This window comes from Antechinus flavipes, chromosome 2 (assembly GCF_016432865.1).
Source record: "Antechinus flavipes isolate AdamAnt ecotype Samford, QLD, Australia chromosome 2, AdamAnt_v2, whole genome shotgun sequence".
Taxonomy (NCBI): domain Eukaryota; kingdom Metazoa; phylum Chordata; class Mammalia; order Dasyuromorphia; family Dasyuridae; genus Antechinus; species Antechinus flavipes.
The window spans coordinates 563926917-563939822 of NC_067399.1; positions in this window are offsets into that span (position 1 = coordinate 563926917).

Here is a 12906-nt window from a genome sequence, read left to right on the forward strand (position 1 = left end):
TATGTGATACAAATATTAATAACACTCAACTACTTACATTGAGAGCAGAATCTGCTTTGCTTCTCTTTTTTTGTATTTTCTCTTGGATCTGGAACATACTTGGTCCTGAATAATGCTCGATTGACTGATATATATTTTATGTGAGCCTGAGTACTCATTAATGACATCTAGTAACTGGATGGCCATTCTTGTAGAAAGTCTTTTTAACTTCAGGGGCTTTCTGCTGAATATCTGCTATTCTAGATGGAAAAGAAAGAATATTTCTTTAAATGGAATGAAGTAGTTACAGTATTTTGTGAAATTGTGAGTGGGAGAGGTTGTTTTGCAGCTAATAGTAAAGCCAACACATGCTGACAAATTTAGCAGCCTTTTTCTTTTACAAGCAATGCCTTGGGGCTGGATTGTCCATTTAGATGGAAGAAAAGCTTTAAATCATGGATTTTGTTTATTTCTCTAATATAGAAAGCACTTGTGTTTGAGGGGAAATGTACCCTTTAATGAGCCCATGCTTTGTATGGTTACCAGACTTTGGAAATTTGATCTCTTATCCCATTCTAAAATCACCTACAACGCTTCCTTATTAGAGAGAAATGCTCTTTAAAAAGAAAAAAACAAAACTATTGACAAATTCAAACACAACGTTTTGAGCCCCCTCTGCTGGTAATAAGGCAGTAAGCCTGAAAGAGTACTCAAATGATTTTCTTGCAAAACAGGAAAACGGAAGACAGAATAGACATCGAAATAATAGACATTGTATTTCTTTTGTACGTAAAACAGATATCTTAGGTATTAAAATTGGAGGGGTTTTAGGCTAAAATGCTTTAAATTTTTCAGTGCCCCGAATTATTGTGGATAAAAATAATTTAAAATTTAATTTTAAAATTTTAGTTAGAAAAATTTACTAAGTACAAACCATAAAATAGTCTTAATTTGAGATATATTAAATCATTTTTTGTAAATCCTAATCATATACTGAAGCTATTATTGAATATATATATGTGTGTATATATATGCATATGTCTGTATGTGTGTAACTTTATAGGGAAAAAAAAACCCACAAAGAAAGTCTTAAAGCCAGTATAAAGAGTGTGGACCTTTACTGAAGGTAATGGGGAGGAGGTCATTGGAGAATTTTGAGCCAGGAAGTAGCATGTTAGAAATATTTTCAGAAAAAAGAAATGTTATTAAAGTGACTTCAATTTCAAACTACTTTTTGACATTATTGCAATACAGTTTTATATGCAAAGAAACTGAAGATTGTACAATAACTGGTCCAAGGACAAAGTTGCAAATGGCAAAGATGATAGAGTTTTTTGACTCATATAGATCAAAGTTCTTTATTATTATGTTCTCTGGTGCAAAATGAATTGGAGACATGGGGATCCAGGCTGAAAGACCAGATTGAAGCAGTTTAAGGCATTCTAGGTTTTAAACACCTAGACTAATCTGGAAATGGTATGATACCAATTAAGGACTGATCCTAGTGCCCAGCAATTTAAAAAAAAAAAAATTGGTTCTATTGAAAATATGATAATTAAGGAAGATCAAATACTTAGAGATCTGAAGTTTCTGGTATAAGACATTAGTAGACTTGAAGAACTAGGTTAGTCTTTCTTGATTTCTACCAAAGTCTTAAATGATTGTCTAGTGAACATCATTGAAAAGAGCTCAGAAAGGAAAGGAAACTGTTGAGGTCTCACCTAGAGGAAAGCCATAGATGTGCTGGAAGTGGGGTAAGGTGTGGTCCCTAAGGCAGCTGATTTGTGGAATATTCAGGTGAGACTTTACCTTCTCCCAGCAGCTGGTTGGAGAGCCCTGCCCCAAGGAAACAAGATTGTTTGTCTATCCATGAGGAAATAACACTGGTTATGCACCTGAAAAAATTAAAGGCCTTAGATTTTTTTTATTTAAAAATGTTGGCTTTGGGTGTGTCCGTATTTGCTTTCTTTATCTACTTTCTTATCTTCACAGATGACTATCTGAAGTTTATGCTTTAAGTACCTTAAGCACTTGGGCTACAGTCCTTTGAGTATAATATTAGATAAATATTAAATAATTGCTTTAATGAAGTTTCAGAATGCTGGAGCATTCATTGTGTACCCCTTCCTGCTTTGAGTTAGATTTGGGGTTCTTAATATGTTTTATGTTGTGTATCCCTTTTGTTAGTCTTCTGAAACCTATTGACCTCTTCTCAAAATAATAATAATATTATTTTTTGCATGCCCAACATTTATTACCTGACACATAGAGGGTACTTAATAAATATTTGTTAACTTACCAAGTGTTGCATAGTATAGAGAGCTGATCTTAGAATAAACCCGTACTTGCATTATGACTCTGGGCAAGTAATTAATTTCTAAGTACCAGTACTATGAATTAATAAGTATGTGCCTTGGTTAAATCCCTTACTAGGAAAAGTTTATACCAATGAAAGCATAATTCTGGGGGGGGGGAGTGTATTTGGGATATACTAATAACTGATTGTTTTGATAACAAATTAAGCTTTTTAAAGCACATCTTATACATGACTCAGAAATATTAAATGACTTGTCCTTTGTGGCACAACTACCTAGGATGTGTCACAAGAAGATTTTTTTATCCAAGTATTACTCAGGGCCAAAGCTAGTTCTCAATCTCCTTTGTTATGTTGCCTTCCACAAATAATATTAATAAGGATTTTTTTCAAGGTACAAAAAGTTATGCAATCTAGATCTTATTTATAAGAATCTTTACAGTCCATTTGGGGAAATAAGACATGAGAAGAGCTAAATTTAGAGGAAAGGGAGATCATTCCACATGAATAGTTTGGAGAAGATGTAATTTGATTCCCATCTTTGAAGGAGGAACAAGAGAGAAGTGAATTCTATAAGGAAAGGGTGTCACATGTGGTGGATTTTTGAATAGAACATGAACACATTAGGAGGTTCCTTGAGGGATATGAAGTTGAGGAAAAGAATAGATTGGGGCATGATTGTGTGGGACTTTACTAACAATCTAAGAAATTGAGAAGTGTGTGTGTGTGTGTGTGTATTTTATTAGGAACATAGGAATGATGTGACTGTAGGATCATAGGCATCAGATCCATTCAATCAAATCTCCTCATTGTACAGATAAGGAAATTGAGTCCCAGGGAAACTGTGATTTTTCTCAAGGTTACACCTCGAGTAGGCATGACTTCAAAGCCCAGTGCTGTTTCTGTTGTTCTGCATTATCTTCATTTGATGATGAAACTGATTGTTTTCAGAAAAATAATTGGTAGCAGTGTGAATGATGGGCTAGAGCAAGAAGATTCAGACTGAAGACTGATGATACTGTTGGCAATAATTTAAACATGATAAGGATTAAATTAGAATATTAGAGAGAGTGGAAAGGAAAGGATCCATCTCAGTGTTATTTATCCAGAATGTTAAAGTTTTGATGCTTTGTTACTGTACAATTGGTGAAAAATAATCTAAAGAAACTAATATTGGTGAAAAAAATTAATAGAATCTTTTAAATTTTTAAAGATTTATTTACCTGTCATTTTTACTCATATATATAAATTGGATTTAAGTGAGGTAGTTGTCAGCTTTACTTTCTTCCAGAATCATTGGAGTTTAGTGGCAAGAAAAAAGTCAAGATGACTTTCACTGATTCAGGATGCAGGGGATAACCTTGGTGTATCATTCACCAAGTTTAAAGTGCTCCACTGGGAACTGCTGCAGCTGCCTTCATGGCTGTTGCATTAAATTGTTCTAATCAACTCATTCTGTCAGGAAAATCTTCAAATGTTTCAGTAGATACTCTTCCTCCTCTCCCCTGATTCACTGATGGGTTTGAGACCTTTCTGTTAATCTTAGCCTGGTTTAATTCATTTGCCTAAATGGTTTACTGGGTATGTGGCCCTGTGTATGTTGCAGCTACAGGTGAGATTTGTGTGAAGCAGTTATACACTAAAAGTTGAAAGCATCCCTGAGAAGGGCTTAACAATTCTCATAGCCGAGGTAATTTCCCCTGAATCTTCCATATCCATTCATTTACTTATTAATTGGTAGATTTATTGCCATTTTTATATTTTCACTAAAAGATCATCTTTAAGAAATATAAGTCAAAGTAAGAAACGGCAAATCTTTAAGAGAAATTTAATTCAGAGTTTATGCTAATTGAGTCTATTGTCTAGTTGATCCAAAATGTGAAAAGTTAGTGATATTATTATTTTGGTCTTTTCTTTTTGAAAAGACAAATGAAAAATATAAATATTATTCATTCCTATTTGGCAGTACTTGATATTTGTGGTAGCTTTATTAGGGTTAGTGGTGCCTGAGGGAAGGAAGCTCTTATTCAGACATATGAGCACCTGCTTATGTGCATGCCTAAAATAGAGAGACAATTCAGAATTGCCACTGGTTAAATCAAGCCAAGAAAAAGAAAGGGGGAGTATTTAACTTGTGCTGTTGTTTTTCTGTCCCTCCTTTCCTCTTTCTCTCCCTTATTCCCTCCTCCTTTCTTCTTTTCCTTCCTTCCTTCCTTCCTTCTTCCTTCCTTCCTTCCTTCCTTCCTTCCTTCCTTCCTTCCTTCCTTCCTTCCTTCCTTCCTTCCTTCCTTCCTTCCTTCCTTCCTTCCTTCCTTCCTTCCCTCCCTCCCTCCCTCCCTCCCTTCATTGTCGTGGCTTAGTATACTTAAAGATAGGTTCACTAAAGGGTTTTTTTTTTTTTTTTCTTCTTGACCTTTCCATAGCATTTAACATTGTTGACCTATTCTTACCTCACTGAATATTTCTTATTCCTTGACTTCCACTTCACTGGGAATCCTGATTCTATTTTTTCTGACTCCTTTGTCTTTGTCTATTTGGGGAGTTTTGTTTGCTTGTAAATGTGGGCATTAACCCTTGCCTTTAAACCTTTTTCCCCCTTGGAAATCTCACTTTTGTTCATAGTTTCCCACTTTAGCTACATTTGGCTATGACTGCACATTTCTATAACCTATTCTTATTTTTCTCTTTAGCTTCATCACTGAACCTCACCTTTTGAATGGCTTGCCATCACTTGAAACTCAACATGTATGAAACAATTCTATTTTTACCCTAGAAAAAGTCTCTTCCTATCCCTCCATGTTAACAGTCCCTAAAACATAGCTTTTCACATATCATGCCTCTTTCAAAAACTTCCAGTGACTTCTCATTTGTTAGCAGGATAAAATCACACATTTCTCTTTTATCTTCTCTGAATAATCTATGCTGTAATTTTCCCTGCCCCTCCATACAGCTAAATTGGTCTCTTTATAAACTAGACTTATTTTATTCACATAATTCTTATCAAATTTTAATTTTTTAAAAAATTCATACTGTTTCTTTGCAGTTCAGTTGGAGCTCCTGTACCTTTTAAAATCACTAACCATCAATGATCATTACTTTTGGTGAACTTTGGTTACACTTTTTGTCTATGCCATGTATTCATTTTTAAAAGCATTGGATGACCAGTTAAGTTAAAGTTAAGTGTAACCTAAAACTTCCTAAGACTTTTGGGACATCCTGTGTGCATATCTTGTCTTTCCAGCTAAGCTTTTTGAACCACTTAATGGTAAGTGTTCTTTCTCCCCTTTCAAAATAGGTTTATATACATATACATATACATATACATATACATACACACATGTATATATACAGACACACATATAGGTGTGTATTTACCCTTCCCCCTCTCAGTGTTTATAGGCACATGAAAACTTATTGTATTTGTTTGGCTTGTTTTAAGAATAAGGATCTTGACTTACATTGCTTTATATGTAAGTCTCTTGAACAGTATAGGCAGTATATATATTGAAAGTTCTCAAGTTGGTTCATTTATTTGAAAGCAATCAATTATTAATCATCTTCTGTGTTCAAGGCATGGCATTAGTTTTTGAACATATAGAAAGCTGTTATCACAGAAATTACAATGGTCTAAAGAGTGGGAACAAATATAGATAAACAGACATATATTCATATATATATATTATTATTATTATTATATAGTTGATTATCTTTTTGGAAAAAATAAGATAAATGCAAAGAGGATTAAGTGCCATGAAGTTTGAGGATGAAGAGGCTAATTTCACCTGAAGTTGGAGATCTAGGAAGTATCTATATAGAAGTGATAACTGGGAGATGGAGATGAGGAGTGAGAGGAAAGAGAGCCTGGAAAAGAATCTTGGGCCTGGGAATGAGGGACAGGAAATACGCCAGCCAAAGAGGTAAGAGGAATCTGAAAGGTGTAAGGACCATAGGAGGGGAATATTGGAGAATTCTAGAGAGAGAAGGACAGGTCTTGAAGTACTAAATAATCTGGAATGAGGGGAGGAAGCCACTGAATTTGGTGATGAGGAGTTTATTATTAGAAGAAGTTTTTTAATGGAGTAGTGAGGAAGTCAGAATTGAATGAGTTTTAAGAGTGAGTGAATAATGAGTTTGTGAGTTTAAATGACTTTTTTAGAAATTTGGTCATGACATTAATAAAGCTTTAAAATAAAACACATCTAACGGCAGCAGAATGTTTATACTACTTAGGGCAGCAGAATGATATGCTATAAAGAGCATTTTATTTAGAATCAGAAGATCTAATTCAAATCTTATTATTACTTAGTCTCTGACTTTAGTTACCTTAAGGATAATGTAAAAATGTTGGGCTAAAAGATTACTGAGTCCAGCTTTTAAATCTTTTAATCTTATGATCCCTTTCTCTGGTCTATTTCTTTATCTGGAGTTGGACTTGGTGATTTCTAAAGCCCCTTCAGCTATAAAATCTGTGTTTGTCCCTTGGTACCTAATATTCAAATCTGAGCCATTGCTGAGTGTGATAAAGGTTACCTTTCTTTTTAGGCTTGTGAAACCCAGCTATCTCCCTTTTCTTAGTTGTTTCAGAAAGGGACAGGTAGATAAGACTTCAGTTCAGTGGCCCCTGCTTGTGTTTAATATTAAAAAAAGAAAATGAAGCAGATTAGCATAATGGAATAGTATCAGGATTTGAAATGAGAGTAGTAAATCCATTTGAAGACCTAATAACTTAATTATTACTACTTATTTGAGTTCATGGAAAGATACATTGCTATAAAGAGTTTAATTGTGTGATGTTCAACAACTGATTCTTTGTCCCTCTGTTTCCCTATTATGTACTTTAAAGATTAATTTGCTACCATTTTGATAGGAAATTTTATTAGCTGAAGGGATTGGGAAAACTTCCTGTGCTAATTTTGTGAAAAGGGAGGGATGTAGTTATTTTATTTCCTTAATCCTAGGAATTGTTTTCCAAATATATATGTTGAAGGACCAACTGTGGATGGCCATTCAAGAAATTTGCAATTTTTAATCAATTGAATGTGTAATGACTATATAAACTGATTACAGAATTTTCAGATCAAGAATCCAGAACTAATTCACTAATGGGAGTTTAAATGCTGGATTCCAAGGTAGAAGGTCATATTTCTGAATGAAGAAAGTTTATATAGGCTTTTGTAAATCTTTGGAAGACTTGAGCTTTGGCTACAATTACTTTGAAGGGCAGATTTAGACTGAATTAGAGTATAAAATGTGTTGAAAATTGACCTAGTTAACAAGCCATTCTGTTGTTGCAGTTAGAAACACGATAGATTTGTTAAGTTATCCAATGACTCATCCATTCCATGGGTCTGTTCTTTCATAACAAAGGAGAAACTTAAACTCAATATCTCTCAAGGATTTGTGATATAAAATAAGCAAGACAAAACAGTACAAAAAAGTAAAAACATCTGAGTTTATTTTCACACCCCATTTGCTAAATCTTTTTATGGCCATCTCCTAAAAGTTTCTGTGTTTGACACTATCGCAGGGAGGTAGGTGTCATATCATTAAAATGCAGAGTAACATTTTTTTGTTGCTGTTGCTTAGTACCAGTGATTTTAAAATGTGGTCTGCTTCAAGAGAAACATATTTTAATTCTCATAGTTTTTGAATGTGGTTTCAGTGATCCCCATTGTTTAATAATCCAGGCATAATATAATATGTTTTGCATTTAAACCCCACTACTCCCAATTGTATGAAAAATATTTATGATTTGTTCTACTTTTCCTTGTGGGTAAGAGAGATGTTGATGCTGGCCACTTTTAAGAATTTCTTTTGAAGGCTGTTCTGAAAATTGGCATGAGTTCTCAAACCTAACCAAAATTAGGAAATTGTGCAGAAAGGGACCTTAGAGATAGAGCATCTAATTTAATTCCTTCATTCCATAGATGAGGAAACTAAATCCTAGAAAGAGAAAGTGATTTGCTTAAGATCACAAACTATTAAGTGTAATGGTGGGGTTTGAATCCATCTTTAAACTCCATCTTTAGGCTTTCGGGTGGATACTCAAAGCCCTCACAAGTTTAGTAGAATCTTGTCTACAGGCAGAAACTTTTACTGCTTGTTTGACACTTTGAGGATAAATTTGTTCCGGGTTCCTCAGTAGCATTGTGCATGTAGGATACTTTTATAATTACTACTAGCACGGAATAGAATGGTGATTAAGTTAAATTCCAAGATCAGATTCAGATCCATATAGAATTCAGTTCAGGAAGACACGGAACATGCTTTTGAAAATTATCATTTTTTACTGTGTGATTTTTATTTTGTGTTTGATTTGCATCTTAACAGAAAACATAAGTGTTGAAGAAGTAAGCAATTTCACAACAGCAGAATGTTACTTGTTCGTTTTGAGAATACTAAGTTCATGTTCATGTATATGTCACAGCCTAAGGTTAATTTATTGTTGCCAAACCCAAGTAGTGCTTTTTTCTTTGTTGTTCTATCAAATAGCCATTAGCTCTCTTCCAATTTTAGACCAAAGCTATGATTAAACCCATTCTATCAAATAGATGTTATTTATGAATTTTTATTTTTAAAAATAAACAATTCAATTTGTTTAAAATATTTTTACAACTTTTTTTTTCAATATGAATTAGGTTTCAGAAGTACCTCTTTTCCTCCTTTTCTCCTTGAAAAATTGAAAGATTTGGGGGGCTATAGCATTTCCCCCCATGTCTCTTATGAGAAAGGATCAGAGAGAGACAGAGCAGAGACAGAGAGGAAAAGAAAAGAAAAAAAGAAAGACACTCTGGAAATGGCAGGTGGAATAACTAGTTTTGCATTATCCTGAGCTATAGGAAAACTTTTCTTTTTTTAAACTTTTACTGGATCTCAATCGAGATCTGGGCTTCCTTTGTAAAGAAAAATAGATAAGGTATGAAACTTCTGTGACCATCTAGTTAATCAATTGAGTTGTCAGTAGTTCTGTTAAAACTGTTAAATGTCATTACTAAGGCAGAAGGAAATTAATTCACTTATCTGAACTGACTCTTTTTATGTTAAGTTATGGGCAAATGGCACAGAATTAGAATTTTGGAGTTGTGAGATCTAGAAGGAGCCAAAGAATTCCTGTAGGAAGGATTCCCTCTATTGTATATAAGAGGAAAATGAGTTCTAGAGAGATGTGAAGTGACTGATTCAAAGTAATAACATCAACAAACTTTTTTTTAAAACTTAGTTAACAAATTCCTGAGCTGAGAGAGGAGCCAGTGTTCTTTCTAAGTACACATAGGAATAAGATATTGGGCTTTCATACCTCTTTTTGAAAGAGAAGCCAGTTTAAATTAAATGGTAGTCTTTTTAAAAGTTTAAATAAAGGTGGTCTTAAAACAAAGCTGAACTTAGAAATCATGAATTTTTTGAAGAACAGATGGAAAATAAAAGAAACAGAATTATAGCAAAGAGGAAGAGGTAGGAAGATGAGAGATTAATTACTTCAAAATTTGAACTGGTTTGATGAAACAGAACATTTGGTTCCTAAATCAAGAAAGCATGCAGCCATACTTTAAATTCCAATCTAGCTCTTTCTCCGATTAAAAAAAATATATATTATACACATAAAATGTACTTAAGCTTTTTAAATTTTCACCTTTTTGCATAATTCAGATTGTTACTTCAGACTTATCTCCATAATCTAGCAAAGTACTTTTTTGGTAATGAATCTGACATACAGTGAGTTAGAATAATTAGTCACAGGTATCATATTAGTTAGATTATCTTTGTGGTAGAATGAAAATCATTTTAAACTAACAAAGTATAAATTTTATAATAATGATTTTGTTCATATATTTTTATATTACCTTTATTTCTGAATATATCCCTCTCCCTTTCCCTACTCAAAAAAGCTATCCCTTGTAACAAATAAAAAAGAAAAAAAAAAAAAAAAGCCCTGCAAATCTAACATTAGCTGAGATTGACAGTAAATGCCCCTTTCCAAAGGAATAATCACTCATCTTTGCAAAGGAAGGGAAATATATTTTCTCAACTGAAACCTCTCTTCACCAGGATTAAGTAGCATTGCATTTTATTTTTACTATTTAAAAATTTCTGTTATTGTAATTATTATACATTTTGTTTTCCTGATTCTACCTTGCATTAGTAAATTTAAATCTCAAAAGGCTTTTCAGAACTCATGCTAAAATCATTTCCTACTATGTTTAAGTAGTATTCTATTATATCCATTACCAGTTTGATTATCTGTTTATATTGATGGGCATCTCCTCTTTTCCCCCTTTGCTGGTATAAAAAGCAGCATCATGTAAATTAATGTATCTTTCTACATAGAAACAAATCTTATTCAATACCCAGATTTATGTATTCAGTTTTTGTCTTCTAAAATATTCTTGGCTCCCTATGATTAGATTATATTATTATCATTTTCCTTTCATTCCTTGTCTTATCCCATTCTAGATGCTTCTTTTTCTTTGCTATAATGTTGTGCAGCAAATACTTTAAGAAAATAACATTTAAAAATTGACCAGCCTACCTGGAGGGCAACTACGGGGATAGAGCACCAGGTCTGAAGTCAGAAGAGCCGAATTCAAATGTGTCTGTACACATTTACTAGCTATGTGACATTGGGCAAATCATTTAACTTCTATTGGCCTAAGTTCCCCTTTATCTATAAAATGGTAATAATAATAACTTCTACCTTATAAGGCTTCTTGTGATGATTAAATGAGATAATAATTGTGAAACACTTAGCCTAGTGCCTGCCACATAGTAAGCACTATATAAAATGTTTTTGACTTTTCAGTATAAATTATTCCCCACCTGCTGGAGTTTGGAGGACCAATTAAAATATAAAATTAAAATGAATAGTGACTTAAGGCACCTGGAATTCTGTTTGAGAAAGGGTATTTCCCCTTTGCTCAAGGGCTTTTGAAACTGGCAGTTCAAAGTCCTAAATTAATCACCTAGTGTTTAAAGAAAATATGAGGTACTTTCTTGGGTTCTGTTTTGCTGTTATCTCTTTGACATTATACCATAAACTCTGACTCCTCCAGTATTGTAAAATATGCTGACTGGATCATTTCTGGATTCTGGGTCAGAATGTAGAATAGAGCTTTGGTATTCTGCATAGTACTATTTTTTTTTGTTATCTGATACAGTGGTCTTCTAATACAATGCCATGACTTGATGCTCAGGAAAATTAAGAATATGAATTACATCCCTTTTTCCCTATAGTCTAATCCTGGACATGTCTCCAGTAACTATATATCTTCCTTATTCTGCCCCTGGACCATAACCAGTTAATAATCAGTTCTCCCCCTTGCCCTCCCACACACCCTTTAATATATATGGAAAGAGTGAGCTGCATAAGTTGAGCTGGGGTGAATGATTTGGGAGTTATATTTTTTTCCACCAAACTCAACCTTCATATGAATTTCTCCATTTCCACTAAAGGTACCACTGTTCTTTCAGTTCTTCCTTCTTCTTCTTCTTCTTCTTCTTCTTCTTCTTCTTCTTCTTCTTCTTCTTTCTTCTTTCTTCTTTCTTCTTTCTTCTTTCTTCTTTCTTCTTCCTTCTTCCTTCTTCCTTCTTCCTTCTTCTTTCTTTCTTATCATTGACATCTCACTCAAAACTGCTTGCTACATACAATATTATCTTTCATTTCTTAACTGTCAAATCTGATGGTCTCTTCTCGTTTTGATCTCTTTTAACACTGTTGATCCCCATTGTCCTCTTGGATACTTACTCTTTTTTTTGTGTTCTTGTAGTTGTCCTACCACTCCAAAGTCTTATTTTCTGGATTATCTTTTATATTATACCTCCTAACCACGAGAATTTGCTCAGGATCTTCTCTTCTGTCTCTTTTCTCTTCCATTTGTGACTGTATTACCTTAAATGGCTTTAATTATTGGTCCACTTTCCTAATCTCTACATCCATTCCTGATCTCTCACCTAAACTCCACTCTGACATCACAAACAGTATATAGGACATTTTGAGCTGAATGGTCTGTAGTTATCTCAAGTGTAACACGTTCAAAACAAAATTCATTACCTTTCTCCCCAAACTCACTCCTCTTACTAACTCTTCCCCCCTTGAGGGCATCGTGCTTCCCCTTATTCAGGTTCTCAGCATTTGCATTATAACTTTTCTTCACTCCACATATACAGTGAGGTGACAGATCTTGTTAGTTCTATGTCTACAACATACCATATTTATCCATTTCTCTTTATGCCTTACAGCCTTTGCAGTTTAGGATTCTCATCCTTAGTCATCTGGAGAACTGCAATAGTGCACTAATTGGTATTCCTGCCTAAAACACTCCTCTATCTAGAACATCTTTCACAGAGCTGTCAAACTTATTGTCTTAAAGTGCAGGTCTGATTACAAAACTACAGCACCTTCTTACTTATTCTATGGTCAAATATGATTTCGTCTTTATCTCCTCCATTTTTTGTGTAATATTTATAATGTACATATTATAAAGATAATGGTACACAGATAACATTTGTAATTGTTGTTCAGTGGCTTATCTTATCCAGCTCTTTGTTATCATGCAAACCATACTGTCCATGGGCTTTTTTCTGATCTTTGCCATCATTCCTTGGGAAACATGAATTAA